Raw genomic sequence first — 8012 nt, 5'->3', positions numbered from 1 at the left:
GTGGGGGTAGTGGTAGTGGTAGTGGTAGTGGTAGTGGTAGTGGCGGTGGTGGTGGTGGTGGTGACGGTGGCGGGCGGCGCACGGGGAGGAGAGACGCAACGCGTTGTCCTCAGCGATATCGACACGACAGGTGCCTCTTGGATGTATTAATCGTGTCCAGGTATGCGCTCGTCACTGGTTCGCCTGTCGTCGTATGCGTGTACGTGCGTCTACAAAGTCAACGACTGCTGCCTTCGCGCGCCAAATACTTCCTGCATAATCGGGGGTGGGGTTAGAGGAAGGACGGGACGACGACGACAAGGCGTTGAGGAGGTGGGAGGAGGGGGAGCGGGAGGGGAGAGATGACGCCGTCGCGCATTTTTCGCTCTGGCCTCCGTCGGTTGACACGTGTTTCGATTCTTAAAGCAAGTGTGCGTGCGTGCGTGCGCACGTTTGTGTCTGCAAGCGCGCGTAGACGAGGGTCGCGGGCCACCGCGGCTCGGCCCTCCAGCGTTTATTTTTTTCTCTTTGCGGATTTTTTATATGCATGCGTCGCCTCGCGTCTCTTCGTTGCCAATACTCGTCGACTTACGCCGTTCGAATCTTCGTCGTCATCGACCGTCCATTATTTTTGTATAACAAGTTGGCTGACCTCTTCCTAGAAGCTTATCAGCCGTTACTGCCTGTTATGCAAATAATGAAGTACTTGAGAGTTTTTGAGCTCGAGTACACTCTACGAGGCTCGCAATCATCAGCCGATCATCAGCCGATCATCAGCCGATCATCAGCCGATCAGCAGCCGATCTTTCGTCTCCGCCGCGTGGATTAGGAGGCGACGACGAACGGCCGCCAGGTGACCGACAATCCATCTCGTCGTATACGTTTCGCAACGGTATTTCGGCGCATTTAGTACGCATAAAATTTTGCTCTCGCTGGGCGCGCGACTTGTCTAGCGTGTAGACCGGGATAGTGTAAAAAGGGCTGTGGCAGCCGTGTGACGAGCAGCACCGTTAAGTTGGTGGCCGAGAGTGCGCGAGAGAAAGACAGAGAATAATGTGCATTCGGAGCTGGTAAGTAAGAACGTTGACGTGATTCTCTAATGTCAGCCGCTATAAAAGCTTAGGAGGAGGGCTCTGCCCGTGTAGACAAGTGCGTTAAATAAGTCCCGATTCACATTGGGGAAACGAAGTTTCGGTAGGAAATTATCGCTTAAGCGAGCGACGAGAAGATGGGTAGGGGCGGTGGAAGATGATGGAGGAGGAGGAGAGAGAGAGAGAGAGAGAGAGAGAGAGAGAGTGAGTGTGAAGGGGGGGGGAGGCAAAAACGAGTCAAACCGCGAGAATTTCGACGAACGCCTTACAATGAAATAGTCCCCTTTAGCGAGTGTGGCTAAACGAGCGATCGCTCTTTCTTCCATCATCTACTTAATAATAATACAATTGTCCGCGGCCATTAAATCTCCTTGTTTCAAGTTCATAATTAAGAAAAAGTCTCGTACTGCGAAATGTAATAACAAGCATTGAGAATATTGCGTGCGACAGATGAATGAAGCCTTTGCTGCTCGAGACGACGATGAATGCGATATAATTGGAGAAACAAGTACGATACGTCGTTCTTAGCAGTTTACGTTTGTAAAAACAAAACGTCGAGCAGTCGGCAGGGAAAAAGCACTAAGGTAGCCTAAAAGCCTCGGCAGCGGCGTTGGCACCATCGTGAATATCAGTCCTTTGTAATTCAAGAAACGCGCGTCACACATACACATCGAGCAATCAACTCTTCCGCTTAGAAACGTTGGTTAGAGTCAGCCCTAGGTAATTCTTACATTCGCTCAACAACGACAACGACAAAGGCCGTCCTCCGGTTGATAACGTCATAAACGTGGCGTCGACGAGATCCCATTCCTCCTTACTGCCGCGCTACCGTTAAAGCAAAACGAGCACAGCGGCCTCGGATCGCACTCTTACCTTATTAGTCTCCAAACTCCACCTCTAAAGAGGGAGGCACCAGGCCGTCCTCGTAGATTCCAGCCGGGCGTACGAGAGGCACACGGGCACGTCGCGAGACACGGCGGGGGGAGGGGGGGATGCCCGACGGGAAAGCACCCAGACGATCTCAGGCCGGACGATCGGGCGGAAAAGTCACGTCTGAGGAGGACTTGCGAGTGTGTCTCGGTGAACGCCGGCGCACTGTGTAACGCGTTCGAGGGGCCCGGAGGCGCTGCTGCTGCTGCTGCTGCTGCTGCTGCTGCTGCTGCGACTACTGCTACGTCGTTGGGGGCGGTCTTGAGGTTCCCGCGCGGCCCGACCGAGAAAGCACCACAGTCAAATTTTTGTTTTACGTCTCGCGAGGTGCGACGGCAGCAAGTAACGCCGGGCTCGCCTACGAGGACACCCCTGGCTTTCCCATACCTGACTCTCCACCTTCGACGCTTTATTATTATTGCCGGATTTTTCCGAAACACCGCGCTGCCTCGGCCTGTCGTTATGACGTAGGCTATGGTAATTGAGGAGCATCGATGGGCAGGAGGGATAAGTTTAGGATAAGTTCATAATCGGCCCACAATTATTCTAACTTGACTTCTCATAACGGTAGAGCCTAAAACTGAGTAGCCCCGGGCCATTCGTGTGTGCGCGCGTACTTGTGCGCGCCGATGTCGGATTCCTTTTGCGTATGTATGTATGAAGGCAACGAACGAGGTAGAGAGGGAAAGAAAGATAGAATCCGCAACGGTCAACAGTTAATCGACTAACGACGACGAGACATGACATGATTCTTGAATAAAAAAAAAATGCCTCTATTGATTTAAAAGGCTGAAGGTATTATTGCTCAGCCCTAATAGTTTTCTCGCGCTTTTCTTTTAATATAAAGAGACCGGATACATTGAAGTACGACAACTTTATGAAGAGAAAAAATATTCGTCAGGATATTGAGTAACCCTAAGGAAATTTTTCATCCTAATGTCGTGCCATTTCGTTAAGATGTGTTTTTTAAAAGATAATACATACAAAGTGTGCCAAATTGATTAGTTTATGTACGAATTGTTAAAAACTTAATAAAACAATTAAATAAATTACTTCTACTTTACTTTTAAGTGGCAATTTCTGCACTTAAGAGAAATTAATGAGGCAATGGTAATTTGGGTAATATGGTTAATTGCTTTCTATAATGGATTGTATCGTTGTGATTAATTTTGTTACATATATGCTTGCATTTTCTAATTATGATAAACGCTAATAAATAACAAGCGATTCTAGAAAACGACCAAGCTATGTTCCCAATAAAACTGTAATTTATTGAAAAGCAATAAATGTTCGCGACTATTTCAATGAAATGAAACACTGAAAGCGAAAGTAGTACCTAATTGTCCATCTATTACGAAAATTTCTTTTTACGATATTAAAAATCTTTAGAAGAAAATACGACTGTAGGCAACCGAAAGAATTGGAATAACAATCTAGACGATGATAGAATATTCAAAGGTGACCTGCAAATTTCACTGATATCAGAGTTCAACCGATTTCATATCATTATAAATTTCTTCATTCTTATCGCATTCAAAGGATCATAAATGTTTCATATTACTTATATATATATATATATATATATAGACCGATAAATTGTTAATGTTATTTCATTAGGAAACTATCACGGATATTTTCAAGTATTATATACAATTATCTGTGTACATTTAGCTGAGAAACCGTAACATTCGTTAAAAGGAAGTAGAAAAGAACATTATGAGGTGATACATATTTTTAGTAATGTTTGCTTTTATAATGACAAAATAATAAAGAGCTTTACTAATCCTTGGAAAATTTTAGTTGGAGTATTAAATTACGATTTAAAAAGTATGAATGGTTTTCGCAATTACTTAAAAATTATTATTGTAAATAAAAATAATAGTAAGATATAGCTTACAATTTGAAAAAATTCAAAATATCAAATAGGCTAGTTTTTATAATGATAGATTGATTTAAATTAGCTATTTATTGAAATACATTAATTAAAATAATATTAGTTTTTAAGGTATTTGAGAATTTGAACTCGAAAAAAAATATCAACTTTCTTAAAGTTAAATTTTAAGAAATTTAAGAAATAAAATAAGAATCAGTAATTATAATTTGGCATCGAATAAAGTTAGAAGCTTTCGTGCAGTAGAGAGACTGTGTAATAAAAAATATGGAGAAGATTTTCAATTTAATTGGCTATGTGCTTGTAGATTATTCATGAAATTTAAGAACTTTAAGGTTGCTTCATTTTGTTTTATTACTCAAACGAAAAAACAAAAAGCAAAAAACAAGAAAAAAACAAAAAAAAAAATTCTAAAAAGGTTTCTTAAGAAGTGAATATCTACAGTATTATTAATAACGCAATCAGAATATTTTAAAAAATTGGATATACGATTATATTAGAAGAAACAACCCGAAGTTCTTATAGTGATCATATGAGCCATTAGTTTACATAAAAGCATATAAACATAGTTTACATAAGCGATGTCTTATAAAAGTTTTTTATTATTACAATGATTTTGTACAATTACGATATTATATATATATATATATATATATATGACTTTAACTTGAAAAATACTTTTCGATATCGGTAAACACATTTAATCGTAATTGCCTAAGAACATAATAGCTAATGAAATCATTTTGCGGATTCTCGTGATGCCTTCGAGTGATTACAACGGAGAATATTATTTTTCAGAGCAACGGTAATCTGAGAGTCGTAAGAACAGCGATTCTCAAACTCGTCGGTTTTTAGAGACTTTAAAAGCTATTTCACTTTAATTTAAGTGATTCGTTATCATGTTTATATTCAAACATATTTAAAATGCCTATAGCACAATAGTTCAGTTATTTTTTTTTTTTAAATTATGACTGCGATGTTTACAAACGCGATGCCATACTATGCATTATTATCATAAATACGTTAGTATGGCGTCATTAGGTTTTTAAGTAAAAGAACATTGTTGAAACTACTATCATGTTATAAATAACAAATGATTGCTCCTGTAAACAAACATGCTTCTAAATATTCTCAACGGAGCATATGATAATTTGTAAAGCGTAGCAGCAGCACACCGAACGAGCAGTATTTACCGAAATTCTCGTGTAAAAGCTCGGCGAACACAAGCAGCCATTCAAGTATTCGAGAGCCTCGAGGAATAAAGCATCGAGTGACCGGAGTTTCAACATTGCACTCGATTGCTCGGCAGTCGGCTTAAGAAACTTTGAAAAATGCTGACCCGGAGCCAGCTTATATATACCCACGACGTCTTTTCGGTCGAGCATCCGAGCGGTGATATATCGTGTAGGCGACAAGGAGGAGAAGGATAAAGGAGGAGGAATTGAATGATGATGTCTGGCTTTGTGTTGGGCGATACCGCGGGTTATTGTGTTCTGCCGATTAGATGATGCTAATGAGCCGTTTGATTTTCCGTAAAGATTGCGCGCACGTACGCACTGCGCAAAATTACTTGGGAATCAGCCTGCCAATACGTGTGAAAATGACAATGGGGAAAATTCATTCGCGGTTGCGCGAGATCGATACTTTGTAAATGCTATTAGCGCGCAGGAACAACTGGGATGGCGATTGTATTGCCTGGCCTGCCATTTTCCGAAATTGCCTACTATAATTTCATGGCGACGTTATTCTCTCGGTGACTAGCGAAAAAATCTTATCTCACATTTTTCATTCGAAGGTGCCTACTCTTACAGTTATGTCTGCTTTAATCAAATGTGTCGATATAACATGCTTTATTCGATAAATAACTAATTCATTGTTTAAAGTATAAAATTAATGTCGATCGAGGGGCTTATTATCAGTTATATGTTGGTTTATAATGTAAACTTGATTCATGCATGAATTAATACGAATAAGAAAAAGTTTGAAACAATCGTATTGTAAATTTTACGACTCCTTTTGTCGTATAATCAGAATAATAATAACCATAAAATTTTAATACCCTGTTGATGGTATTCTAATTAAATACCAAAATTCTACTGCGTTACAATTCCTGAGTTACAAGATTTAATTGAAGCTCAGGCATTTTAAGGAGTGCGGTTAATTGACGAGCAAACTAAGATATGACTCTCCTGGAGAAAGTAGCCTAAAATTAGGTGTGAATGCCTTGAAAAAAATCTTTAACTTCGTCCTCGGCGTATATACACTGACTGATCAATGGAGATTTGATCAAAGGAACATGTTAGTGCCTACCGTTTATCTTTCGTATAATGCAGCTAAGATATTCTCAATTATATTTATAAATTAAGACGTGTGTTTACCTCATTTCATTTAAAATTCTTATTAGTCTTTTATCTTATCAGGTTTCGTTTGATAGATAAATAATCAATTACTTTATGAAAATCCTGTTTTTCTTGGTATATTTAATGATTGAATTTCTGCTTTATACTTTCAATTATACAGCATATCGAGCAATCTTAACATTCAAAATTATTAATCTTATGATATTCTTATTAAAATGCTATATATGCTAATATGCCATCGACGTATTTTTATGCTTTATGCTAAAATATCTATAATTCAACTATATGTGTGTGTTTGTGCGCGCGTGTCAATAGTATTTTTTTACAAATAATTAAAAAATACGGTGAATGCCTAACGATTAAATTAAACATCAAATACTTTACAAAATTTCTCTCTAAGTTTATCACTATATTTATAAAATTCCGGCAAGTTCTATAGGTACAACCAAAAACTAACGACGAAAGTGACAACGTGATTAAATAGAAATAAGATTAGAATAAAAAAAAAAAAAAAAAAAAATCAAACACAAAATATATCAGTTCGAAGCAATAAAGTTTATCGACGAAGCTGAGGATCGATCGAACGTCAGTATTACACATGTACATGATAATATCTGCCACGTTCAAATACGATTTGGTAAAAATTTATTGCAAAGCTAGACGGCAGCCGAAACTATGTGATTTCGCGGCAAGTTCACTTTCACTCGATTTCCGCGTACACGAGCATTTTATCGAAGTGAAATCACGCAAGAAAGGCTGATATCTTTTAACTCACTTCAGCTGATCAAGCAGCTGACGAAGAAGATCACCTTGATATCCGCAATGATTTGATTAATGTTGCGCGTATTTATCATTTATATGTAAATGCACTTTTCGTCTTATATTAATTGAAGATTGTAGATTTAATAAAGTACTGGAGGTAAAATTTATTTCTATGATATTTGATGTGATTTCTGTTTTGAGAAGCTAACTAACTGACATTTGCGAATTATCGCATACATCCGCATGATTTCATGGCCACTCGACAGAGATAAGTGTTTAATTAAATTTATACTCTGCATCATTCGTAAGAAGAAAAATTGTAACGTGTAAATCTCATTATACACTATATTGTAAAGTTAAACAGTAATTTTAAGGGGCGAAAACATGCAGAAAATAAATATAGGATAACTAAGAAATTTTCTAATCATCGAATAATTATTCCATGTACTTAAAGGAAAAAAATATATATTATAAATATATATATATGGATCACCATGTGCCATTAATTTTCAGAGAATGATGAGCGAATTTTTTAGCGCAAGCAAATGATGAAGGTAATAAAATCGTAAGATCGTAAAAATTATCTGACTTAATTGTTAATTAGTATAACCTGATTATAGGCTAAAATTAGTTATAATTACGTATTTGAGTAAAAAGAAGAAGTTAAATAAGTATTTTTGTGCTTACTGGCCCGTAAGTAAACAAGGCTGACTAAAGGCCGTTGTTAAAAGTATTCTTAAACTGTCAAGCGTTTAATGTGGCATTTAAGGCAAGAGGCAAATTAAATTTACCACTTCAGGTGGCAAATTCCAGTGTAAATTTTCACGCAAACTTAACTTTTTTATGCGACACATAGCCGTAAAATGATGATGGTTATCACCGACCATCGCTGATCTTACAAGGCAGCCAAGGCTTTCGTAATCACGGGTCAGCCTACGCTCGCCTCATCTCAAATATTGACATCCGTTCGGAAAGCACTTCATACCCCCCACCCCCCCC

General features: G+C 38.6%; 1 protein-coding gene across 1 annotated transcript in view; it reads right to left on the bottom strand.

Moving 5' to 3' along the window:
• Positions 1-8012, bottom strand: part of LOC105367382 (RNA-binding protein fusilli) — a 64658-nt gene that overhangs the window by 19769 nt on the left and 36877 nt on the right. The window lies entirely within an intron of this gene.

This window comes from Ceratosolen solmsi, unplaced genomic scaffold (genome assembly GCF_000503995.2).
Source record: "Ceratosolen solmsi marchali unplaced genomic scaffold, CerSol_1.0 scaffold7, whole genome shotgun sequence".
In the NCBI taxonomy this organism is placed as follows: domain Eukaryota; kingdom Metazoa; phylum Arthropoda; class Insecta; order Hymenoptera; family Agaonidae; genus Ceratosolen; species Ceratosolen solmsi.
This window is presented reverse-complemented; position numbering and strand designations above follow the sequence as displayed.